This window comes from Quercus suber, unplaced genomic scaffold, assembly GCF_002906115.3.
Source record: "Quercus suber isolate HL8 unplaced genomic scaffold, Cork oak 2.0 scaffold_150, whole genome shotgun sequence".
NCBI classification, from domain to species: Eukaryota; Viridiplantae; Streptophyta; class Magnoliopsida; order Fagales; family Fagaceae; genus Quercus; species Quercus suber.
This window is the reverse complement of record NW_027069611.1, coordinates 134,000-146,375: the sequence shown is the minus strand read 5'-3', so window position 1 is coordinate 146,375 and position 12,376 is coordinate 134,000. Positions and strand designations below refer to the sequence as shown.

Here is a 12,376-nt window from a genome sequence, read left to right as displayed (position 1 = left end):
GGTCCTTAATTTTTTTGCCCAATGATGTACACCAAAATTTTATTGAGCGGTTTGGCATGGTTTTTTAATTCATTATCAGCCCTTTACTCAACACCACTTTTCACTACCACCACAACCACAACCACATTCTACTCTTCTTTTATCATATATATATACACACAAATTTTATTTTCTATGGTGGTGGTTTGTAAAGGCTTTTGATTAATGCCCATTGCCTTAAAAAAAAAACCGTGGATGATCATTCAAAGCTATGAGATCTGAGGGCTTTTTTTTCTTTATTTTCATTTACATGCATTTCTTGTATTTGGGTTTTTGTTTTTGTTGTGAATGATGATAAATGCACTGGGCTCTGAGCAGTTTTTATTTTTTGATGGAAATGCAGCCTAGAAAGCTGTTTCTGATACTGATACTCCATAATTTAGTGCTTTGAAATACCCACATGTACGTAAGTAATTTATCTCTATCTGTATTTGCCCAATGATTAAAAAACCCAATTGATTTTCTTCATCAGCCTTTATCATGTTTTCTCTGTTGTCATCATCATTATTGTGAGATATGGCTATAGCTATGACTATGAGATATGGGGGATTTATCTCAATAGTACCCATATCCTGTTTTGTTAGAAATCTATTGTTTGAATTCTTGAACTGCTAGATGGTGATTAGAAGTACACTATTTGACTCAATCAATTCTAAGTTATAAGTTTGTAACACCTTTAATTGTTGTTTCTTTAAAACTGTGCCATATTATTATGGTAAACAGAGAATTTTGACAATAAACTTTGGTCACAGTCACACACCTGTCTTTAAGATTGACATTAATTTTAGGCATTTTGGTTCCTTTTCTAAAATGCATGTGGCCCTTGCTTGGCTATGGTTATAGTAGGTAATTCCTGATTCCTTTTCAATTTTTACTAGTTTGCTAGATATTTTAACACTTCCTTTTTTTCTCTCCTAGTATTCTTCAGTTGATGAGGTCACTTATTTGATTTGTTTAACCCTTAATTACATTGAAAGAGCATTGAAGCCGTTTTCATCTGCCCAATGATGAATTCAAATTGCAGTGACAGTTATTTTGATTTTCATTTTGAACCCCCATTGACGCATCCAGCGAGCCCACCAGCATGTGTTCTAGGCTACTAGTCGCTGTTGGCTGTTGGCTGTTGGCTGCTGGTTGCGGTTGAGGTGGTGGTGGTGGTGTTTATTGTTGTTGTTGTTGTTGTTGTTATTTTTGTTTTATAATGTCAATGTGGGAAGGCTCTTAATGGAAATCATAAGCTTCACTGTTCACGAATACATGATCTGAGGGCTGCAGCAGCTTCTTCCCCCATAACCAACTTGTTTCCTTGTTAAAATTGGTGTATTTTTGTCTTTATTAATTTCTTATCCCTCCATTTAGCATTAAAAATTTAAACTTGTGTTTTGCATAGAGGTCTCTGATGGTTATTTGGAGTCTTAGGCATGGTCATATTATCTTTGTTCAATGGGTTTTTATTTTGACAAGGTTCTATGTTAAGCTTATCTTTGTTCAATGGGTTTTCTAACTCAAAAGTTTTAGTCAAGATTCTTTAATAAGTCTCCATGTGAAAATTGTCTCTGCCTGTCATATAATTATGTATTCTATAAACTTGGGAAATATTATTTGCCAGACTTTAACAATTGAGTAAGCTGTTTGTTCACAAACTGCCTAGTCTGACTCTCATTACTCTATTGTGCCTGAATTAAACAATGGATAACAGAAGTTTTGGGTGCTATATTCTGGGGGTGTCAGCCAGATGGAGATATGCTAGATATTTCTTAAGTAAAAGAAGTGACTATTTTTGGTGTAAAACATTCTTACAAGGCAAGTCTTTGTTTTCCATTATCCTTTTTCCTTGATTATTTGCATCATTTACTTTCGAGAATCAAGATTGTTAATGGAAAGCTCATCTTTCATCTCTTTTATTGTTTTGGTTTTTGTTGATCATGGTTATTTCTTAAGTGGATTTTACACTTATTGATTTGCTGACTTGCACTTTGGTTTTTGGCATGCTACATTTCTATCCTGCACTATGATGGACTTCTGAACTATATTGATCAGTTGCATGGTTTCAATTTATCACTGGCCTTTACGCACCACCACCCTGTCTTCTCCGTTATGTAGTTGTGTGTGTATCCTTGGTGGTGTGTGGAGTCTTTTGATGATTGGCATTTGCATTCCATAATTGATTTTGTTAGAGCTATGAGATCTGAGCTCTTTCATAGAGCTTACATTTTAATGAGGGTCAACTGTATCTAGACCTGGTCTAATGTCAGACGCTGTTAAGTTGTATCCCTTTTTGTTGCATAAATTCTTGTTCCAAAAGGAAGCAATTGTCTTGATTACTCAATTTGACACATGGGATGTTTCAGATCCAAAAGCACTGATTAGGGCCTTTGGCAAGGTTATGGACTTATGGTATCAGTTGCCTCTTTTACTGTATAATATACTGCTTTTATTTATTACATATGTGACTGAATATTTTGGCTGAAGGTGAAAATATTGTATATAACTGTAGTTTCATTAGATTTTAAGATTTAATTATGTGCTGAATGGTTTATGCACTGGGCTCTGAGAGGTATCTTGCTTCTTTGATGGAGTTAGACCTAGAAAGCTCTATATCTGAACCTACCTGAAACAATTGCTGTATCATGTTTTGATTGTTGGTATTTGGGATATAGACGATCTTATTTTGTTAGAGACCAAGGAACACCTAAATCTTCAAACAAAATTTCAGAAAGGTAGGTTTCTTTTTGGGTAAAATTGTCCACTCTATAAATTCTAGGGACCATCTTGACTGTCCACACATGGAACCCTAATTTTAGCTTCTCTTTTCAGTTTTCACCTTGCTTTCCTCTGTGTCTATTTTTGTTTTAATTATTGTTTGGTCGAATAGTCCTTAATTTTGCCCAATGATGTACAAATCAAAATTTAATTGAGCAGTTTGGCATGGTTTTTAATTCATTATCAGCCGTTTACTCACCACCACTTTCACTACCACCACAACCACCATCTACCCTTCTTTTAACATACATACATACATACATACATACATACATATAAACACAATTTTATTTTTCTTTGGTGGTGGTTTGTAAAGGTTTTTGATGAATGCCCATTGCATTAAAAAACTGTATATGATCATTTCAAAGCTATGAGATCTGAGGACTTTTCTTTATTTTCCTTTACATGTATTTCTTATATTATATTATGTGTTTTGATTTGGGTTTTTGTTGTTCTGAATGATGATAAATGCACTGGGCTCTGAGCAGTTATCACTGCATTATTGATGGAAATGCAGCCTAGAAAGCTGTTTCTGATACTACATAATTTTTTATATGTATATATAGTTGAGCACATTGTAAAATTTGCAAGATTTCTTGTTCTTTGTATTATTCTATCTAATGTTGGGTCAGAATATGTATTTTTTAAATAGTGAAATTATTTCATATTTGCTTGCTTATTGTTGTTTCTTTTAAACTGTGGAATGTTATAATAGTAAACAAATAATTTTGACTATAAATTTTGGTCACACCTGCCTTAAGATCGACATTAATCTTATGCATTTTGGTTCCTTTTCTAAAATGCATGTGGCCCTTGCTTGGCTATGGTTATAGTTGGTAATTCCTGATTCCTTTTCTATTTCTACTAATGTGCTAGATATTTCTAGACTACTTTTTCTTTTTCTTCACTTATTTGATTTCTTTAACCCTAAATTGCATTGAAAGAGAATTGAAGCCTTTTTCATCTGCCCAATGATGAATTTAAATTGCATCGTGACAGTTTTGATTTTCATTTTGAACCCCCGTTGACACATCCAGTGAGCCCACCAGCATGTGTTCTAGACTACTAGTTGCTGCTGGCTGTTGGCTGCTGGTTGTGGTGGTGGTGTTGGTGGTGGTGGTGGTGGTGGTGGTGATGATGATGATGATGATGATTGTTGTTGTTTTTTTGTTTCAAAATGTGGGAAGGCTCTTAATGAAAATCATAAGCTTCACTGTTCTTGATTACATGATCTGAGGGCTGCAGCAGCTTTCAACCCCACCACCGTAACCAACCTTTTTCCTCCTTTAAATTGGTGTATATTTGTCTTTTTAAAGTTCTTAGCCTGCGTGTTTAGCATTAACAATTGAGTAAGCCAATTGTTCACAGCATGCCTAGTCTGGCTTTCATTACTCTATTGTGCCTGAATTAAACAATGGATAACAGAAGTTTTCAGGTGCTATATTCTAGGGGTGTCAGCCAGATGGAGATACGCCAGATATTTCTTAGGTAAAATAAGTGGCTATTTTTGGATTTAAACTTTCTTACAAGGCAAGTCTTTGTTTTCCATTATGCTTGTTCCTTGTGTATTTGCATCATTTACTTTCAAGATTGTAAATGGAAAGCTCATCTGTAATCTCTTTCATTATTTTGGTTTTTATTGATCATGGTTATCTCTTAAGTGGATTTTACATTTATTGATTTGCTGACTTGCACTTTTGTTTTTGGCATACTACATTCCTATCATGCCCTATGACGGACATCTGAACTATATTGATTGGTTGCATGGTTTCAATTATCGCTAGCCTTTGCGCACCACCACCGTCTTCTCCATTATGTAGTTGTGTGTGTGTATTTATGTATCCTTGGTGGTGTGCAGAGTCTTTTGATGATTGCCATTTGCATGCTGTAGATGATTTTTTCAGAGCTATGAGATCTGTGGGCTTTCAGAGCATGCATGTTTATGTGGGTCAACTGTATCTAGACCTGGTCTAATGTCAGAAACTGTTAAATTGTAGCCTTTTTTGTTGCATAAATTCTTGTTCCAAAAGGAAGCAGTTGTCTTGACTACTCAATTTTACCCATGCACGTGCAGTTGGTTGGATGTTTCAGATCCAAAAGCACTGATTAGGGTCTTTGGCAAGGTTATGGTCTCAATTGCCTCTTTGATTGCATATTATATAGCTTTTATTTATTACATATGTGACTGAATATTTTTTCTGAAGTTGAAATATTCTATATTGCTGTAGTTTGCACTAGATGTTAAGAATTAATTATGTGCTGAATGGTTTATGCACTGGGCTGTGAGAGATATATTGCTTCTTTAGATGGAATTATATCTAGAAAGCTCTATATCTGGATCTACCTGAAACAATTGCTGTATCATGTTTTGATTGATGGTATTTGGGATATAGATGATCTCCTGTCTTTGACTAACGGACTTAAATTGTGGAGAGATTTTTTATTTTTAAAAATGATGTTGCTTTGTCTACATTATGCCTTCTGTATGATTGAAGACTTTGAGCTTTACAGTATTTACATCTGCCCTATGATGAAAAATAGTTTTGTTGAGCGGTGCTTTTGTTTTCTCGTTTTTAGCCTCCATCTCTACTGCCACTCGCCATCATCAATATGCTGCTGCTGCTGCTGCTACTGCTTCTTCTTCTTTATTGTTATTATTATTATTATTATTTGTTTATTGGTTTTGGTAGAGGTGGTAGTGGTTGGTATTCTTATTGCCGTAAAAGATGTTGAATGGCTTTTAAAGAGAATCATAAGTTTCACTGTTGGTGAATCATTATAGCTATGAGATCTGAGGGCTGAAGCTTAGTTAATTTTTTTCCCTTGAAGCATTTTCTTTTACGAGTTTTGGTTCCTGAAGTGTTATATATTATCTGGATACCTTTCAGTCTTACTTTATTTTATTCCCTTACACTTGTTTTATTTAAAATCTCAGATTATGATTTCTAAGTATGTAGTAAAAGTTATGGTTACAATTTGTATGTTTGCATAGCTGCTATTCGCCTACTCCCTGAGTACTTTCAGTTGATCTTAGGTTTGTGAAGTAGCTTTGAATATGGTGCTGTAGGTTTATCATTAAGTATGATATCACCCACCATCCATTTCGCCCGATGATGTACAACTCAGAAGTATTGAACGATTGCATTGTTTTCATCCATGGTTGCACTTTTTGCGCCACCAAATGGTCATTGTGTGTGTGTGTGTGTTTGTGTTGACTATTTGGTGGTGTGAAATGGCCTATGGTGAAGCCAGTGGCATTAATTGGAGATGATCTGTTTTAAGCTATGAGATCTGAGGGCCTTGCTTTTAGCATATTCCTTTTTGGTGGTTTTGTGTCATTTCTCTGCAATCTGTAAACCTTGGATGATGTGTTTTGAGATAGAGATCCAAGGTCTTTTCTTTTCATTTTTAATTGTATTTCTTTTCTAAATGTTATTTTATGTGTGTTGGGGTGTGTTTCACATTATGATTTCCTTTGGTAAATGAAACAAGGATTGGTTAGAAATATTTAGTTTAATTTTACGGTTTTTTTTTCCTGGGTTATTTACCCTGTAATTTGAATTTATGGATTCCAGTGTTGTTTTTTTGTTTATTGATTTTCATTCTCTATTTTGTTTTCATTTTTTGATTTGAAGTATGGTTTTGTTAAAATACACAAAGGATGATGTTGAATAGCAAGTTTATGGTTTGCAGAGGTGGTCTCTTGTCCTTTTTGTTCTTTTAGTCCAGAATCAGTGGAGCATATATTTTTCTTATGTCAAATCAAGCTACTAATGTGGACAAAACCCTCTTCCGCCTGCTTAATTCCTTCATGCCTGGTTCCCATCGGTGATTAGGTTAAATAACTGTTATACTTGTACCTAATAATTTCGTGGTCACTCCATTGGACTCAGACTTTTATTTGTGGCTATTCTACGTGACCAAACATGGATGCTACAATCTAGTTTTTGACAATGAATGGATCCTTGTGAGCTGGTCCTCTCCATCAACAGAGTCTTTCCTACTCCACAGTCATGCTCAGTCTTCCTTGGTTCGGTCTCAAAGACCCAATACACCCGATAACTCTTCCACACTAGCAAAACAAACAATCTCTCAACCCATAAAAATGGGTAATCTCTCGACCTTCCCCAAAATCTACCAAATTACTCTTAAAAGAAAGTTACTCATATTCTTTTAGGAGCTTTCTCCTCTGTCGATGTTGGAGGAACCTAGATTAAAAGTCGCCAAACCCTTTGAATGGTCTGTTCCAGTAGACAACGTGAATCCTATACACTAGTGGAACCTATATATTGTGAAAGGTCTGTTCCATGGAGCAGACATGGATACCCTTCTACCCCAGGGACCAAGTGTGGGATCTATCTATTGTGATAGACTCACTTTATGGAACGAGCACAAGAGATATCCCTTGGCTCATGGGCTATTGGTCCATTACACGAGATTAATTCTTGCATTCAAATTGGTAGTGCTAAAATAGCTAAGATATTACTTTAGCACCCAAAGGGCCAAAATACAAATAGGCATGCTACATTGATGGTAGTATGTCTATAAAATTTATTAGTAAAGTTGCTATCTTTGCAAGTTTACTATAGCTCCAAAGGGATAAAAAAATTATTGTTTATTCAGTTGTGACTTTTTCCTCATTAAAAAATGTCTTTTTATTTTTATTTTTTATCTTCCATTAAAGAAAGAATAAAGAAAAAAAATATATTTAAGGGTCTGTTTGGTTGGAGGGGTGGAAAAGTGGAAGGATAGAAAATGGTGGGAGGATGGAAAAGTATGAAGATAGAAAAAATTTTAATTTCTCTCATTTTTGTTTGGTTAAAAGTGGAAAAATAGAGGGATAGAAAAAGTAAGTTTATATAAATTTACTCATACACCCTCGTTAAAAAATGATGATCAATTAAAACAAAAAAGTGACAAACAACTAAAAAAAAAGCAATCACTCAATTTATTAAAAAATAAAAATCATGTCTAGTTAAACAAAAAAAAAAAAGAAAAAAAAAAGAAAACAAAACAACTATCACACATGAAAAAAAATGGTAATGTACCCAACCACAGCCACAAGCCCTGGAGATAAAAAAAAAAAATTAACAAAAAAAAAAAAGCAACGTCCAGTCATCCAGGAAAGAAAAGAAAAAAAAAAAAAAACCCAGAGAGTGGCAACGTGCCCAGGCAATGAAGAAAAACAAGGAAAAAAAAAGAAAGAAAGGAACTGGATATAAGCATTTTTGTTCATTAAATAGTTTTTTTTTTTTTTTTTTTTTCTCTATTTTGAAGAGAAAATTTTTTGATGGGCCTGGGGAGAAATTACTTGGGCCTTACCATTTATTTTCCTTTCTCCCTACTCAACCAAATACACTAAAAAAAAATTTGCTTTCCCATTTTCTCTTCAAAATTTTCCATTGACCTTGTTTCATCTCCAAACAATCACATTCTAAGTGAAGTGGTAAAAAAATAGAATCTTTAATGTTTGGTGTATGGTAAAGTTGGGTGTTAAAATATATAAAATATCTTTTTGAGTTGTTAATTAAAAACTAAATTTTTTAGCATCACAATTATGAATGCTCTTATTTCTACTTCTAATCCTCTCTCTCTCCATTTGTAGAAAAAACTGACATATATACCAATGATTTCTTGATGTGTATTTAAAATCAATAATATCTTATCACCTCAACAAGATGTTAAAATGATGATTGAGTTTAAGCATTACATTAGAAGATATTCTTCTTCGGTTGTCTAATCCCTAATCCAAATTCCCTACTTGCTAGTGTTCTCATGAAAAGCACAAACAGCATTTCAATCTCAATTCAATAACACTTAAGAAATATTTTTGGTCTCTATCAAACCTTCAAATACACGCACACAACAAATGCTGATTACATCCCTGGGAAGGATCTAAAACTTGATAGGACGAACATCATTTTAAAAAGAAAAAGAGAAAGCTTTCATAGCCTGCATTTCATAGGTTTATGAATAAATCAACTGAAAGAGCATAGTTGAAGTTGTGAATTTGGAGTTGAGGATATCATATGTTCACTTAGGGTCTATTTAGAATCTACTTATTTTGCTAAAACTAAAAACTTTTTATTGAAAGTACTGTAAATAAATGTAAAAGTTAATTGAAATAGTACAGTGAGATTCATTAATAGTACCAAAAAATGCAATGGGGCCCATAAATAGTAGTAAAAATAAGGTGAATAGTAAAATAAACTGACTTTTTAATTTTGAGCCAAACATGCACTTAAAATTGAAACAATGACAGTGCATCAGTTGACATGAGTAAAACAACTCAAAAAAACTTGTAGCCCTTCCTAAAAAATTGACAAGTTCAAACTAGTGTGACATAAACTTAGTGCTAAGTTTCCTTTTTTAACACATATAAAAGGAATAGATTTCAGAATCAATATGAAACATTATTACTAATTAGAAATTACAATTAACACAGTCTTATAAATAAATCATGCCCTTCCTAAGAAATTCATGAGAAATTCCATTAGACCATTATATATCCAAGTAAAACACATTCAAGAACATTGTGAAGAGCAAACCACAAAACTCCAAAAAGTACCACATTTAAATACAAGCAGGGATCTCCATGAATTGAAATCACAAAGCACCTTCAACGCCTTATCCTTTAGATTATAAGAAATCACTTTCCCTAGTTTTGCTAGTACAAGATTTCCTTCTTGTTTTTCTCCTTCAACTAAGCACAAGGGACGGGTACATATAATATCTAACATTCTGAGTAAATACTATCTTCGGGAATAAAAATGTCACAAAATCGAGATTACCATGGTATTTCACAAACCAATCGGGTTTGTCTCTACCAATCGGATTTGTCTCTTTGCATCTCATAGATAATAAATTAAATACTTATAGGATTGCACGATGTAATGATATGCAAACGTTCACTAGATTCTCCAAAATACTCTAAATACAACTTTTGTGAACCATTTGAAATATAGTGAGGTATTGGCATTCTATTCATACACTCTTAATCTAAATCAAAGTACAAAATTGCAACCCTAGAGCGATCGTACCAATAAATTGCACCATTCCAATAAACCCCTTTATTGCTGAATCCTACATCATGAGGCAAGATAAGAACTTCATTGATGGACTTCCAAGATTGGGTTTCTTATGAGTATATATCAATCTTGATTAGTTGGCTCGATTGTGACGAAGGTATTTGATGAACAAAAATAACCTTATAATGAATAGACTTCAAAGGATCAAAAGCAATGTTTATAGCTCTCAAATTTGCTACTAATGGCTTGTCAAACATACGGTGCATTTTGTTAGCTAGTTTCCTCCAATATTTTTATAATTTTTCTTGTAAAAAATTATAGTATTTAGTATTCTACTTTATAGACAAAATATAAAGACAATAAAACTAGTGTAATAATTTGATCATATTATGTGTTTAAATTTTGAAAATTGCATGATATTGTACCTAATATAGATAGACTTGTTTCATGCCTATTAAAAAAAAAAATGCAAATATCATTTTGACAATAAAAATAAATATAAAAAAATATCCTTCAAAAATTGTTTTTACATTCTTGATTGTGTGTTGTTAAATTTATTTATTTTTCTTTTGTTGGCCTTTGTTTCCACCATTACATAAGTAAGAATATTTTAGCTTGAACACCAAATTTCTAATCAGTTGTTTCTTATATAAATCTTATAAAACTAACATCAAAATTTCATTACACTTAGGGTTTGTTTGAATATTGCTTATTTTGCTAAAACTAAAAACTTATTGCTGAAAGTACGGTAGATAAAGGTAAAAGTTAGTTGAAATATTACAGTGAGGTCCATGAATAGTATCAAAAAGTGCAATGAAACTCATGAATAGTAGCAAAAATAAACTGAATAGTAAAATAATTTTAATTTTTCATCTCTATCCAAATAGAGGCTTAATTAATTAATTAATGCACCCCTTAAAATAATTAATATAAAAAATATTTATTTATTTAGCATATTAGTAATATTTTTAATTACATAAAATAAATACTACTAAATATATATATATATATATAATTTTGTTATATAAGAATAAACTATTGGGTAAGTACCAATAAAATGAAGCTTTACAAGTGGCATCATGGTATTGAGTAATTAATTCTTTATCAGTTTTAAAGTGTGAGAGATTGCAGAGTTAGTTTGGAGATGACATTCGCGCGAGCAGTTATTCAAGTATTCAAACACGTGAAGAGCACATGAGCATACAAACAGTTTTCTGAGAACTTAAGGGATAGGCAAGTGTGTGAGCAGTTATCTGAGCATGTCACATGAACATGTGAGCAGTCATTTTATTGGAGAAGATAATTGTTTCAAGTTGTAAGATGATGAAATAACTGCCAATGATGAAGTATAAATAGGAATCGATCACTCTTTTACAAACACACATAATCTAACAAACCAAATTTTCAATCAACGAAATGATAACTTCATGTTTATAAGTGTGTTTTGTCTTGCATGAATTATTTAGGAGTAGTCTTGTAACTTAGCTTAGGAGTACTTAGGAGAATTGTAATTTAATCTTGGTTTTGAACTTTTGCGGTCTTGTATTTTGATATTTGTGACTTGTTGTGATATCAATAATACTATGACTTGTTGTCTTGTTCCTTTGGTATTGGTTGATTTGTACTTTTGAAAGTCCTATTAGTTAGCAGAGCCCATTCTTTTGGTGCCAAATCCGGTCTCGCGTATGGTGTCTTAGTATGAACAGCCTATTAGAACTAGTTTATTATGCTCTCAAATAGGATCCTAATTACTTAATCATTCCGAGGGGTTGTTATTTTGCCATTAGGACTATGACAAAGTTGTTCATTGGTAAAAAAAAAAAAAAACCAAAAATATCATTTTGATCCATATATTTTGAGGCCACATTCAGTTTGGTCAATACATTTTGGTAGCAGTCAATTTGGTCTCTATTGTAAAGTTATTAATAGAAAATGCATATGTAGTAAACGGTGTGCACTAATAGCACATTTGAAGTTTCTATGACTTATAAAATAATATTAAAATTTTTTAATTATCATTAAAAATATGTCACATTAGCTAAAAAAAATTAGTCCATGTTTTATACAATATTTTGGAGGGTGAGGTTGTGTATATATCCGTGGTTTACTCCCCAAAAGAGGCCCCAAAGGCCTTGTCTCAATGAGGTTCTGCGTTATAAAATTAAATAAATAGTCCATTGCTAGCTACTAGTAATTATCTCTTTAATAATTTTCTTGAAAACCATGAGCTCCCACGGGCCTCAAGTTTAGGTGACTGATTTTGGTTTGAAAATAGTAATTTTAGGGTTACTTGTCACCATGGTATGGTATGTACGCTTGCTACTAGCATATGCAAAATGCAAGCATGGTTCTCGTAGAATCATGGTTTCTAATCTTCTGGATCCTAATTACTTGATCATTCCAAAGGGGTTGTTGTTTCATCATAATTCCAAAGGGGTTGTTGTTTCATCATTAGGACTATGACCTTAGTTGTGTATTGGAATATATGTGCGTGTTTGTGTGTTGGGGGGGGGGGGGGGGGGGGGGGGGGGGGGGGGGGGGGGTGT

The 12,376-nt window shown here is 33.1% G+C and overlaps 2 non-coding genes and 1 pseudogene across 2 annotated transcripts; 2 read left to right on the top strand and 1 right to left on the bottom strand.

Moving 5' to 3' along the window:
• The first annotated feature begins 323 nt into the window (after positions 1-323).
• On the top strand, positions 324-404 carry LOC112029677 (small nucleolar RNA snoR118). The gene has a single exon (XR_002884781.1). It is a non-coding gene; the product is annotated as a small nucleolar RNA snoR118 (small nucleolar RNA).
• A 2,852-nt stretch (positions 405-3,256) lies between these two features.
• Positions 3,257-3,341, top strand: LOC111984603 (small nucleolar RNA snoR118). The gene has a single exon (XR_002879948.1). It is a non-coding gene; the product is annotated as a small nucleolar RNA snoR118 (small nucleolar RNA).
• Positions 3,342-9,326: 5,985 nt separating this feature from the next.
• Positions 9,327-10,096, bottom strand: LOC111984562 (F-box protein At5g07610-like; annotated as a pseudogene).
• Positions 10,097-12,376: the final 2,280 nt, after the last annotated feature.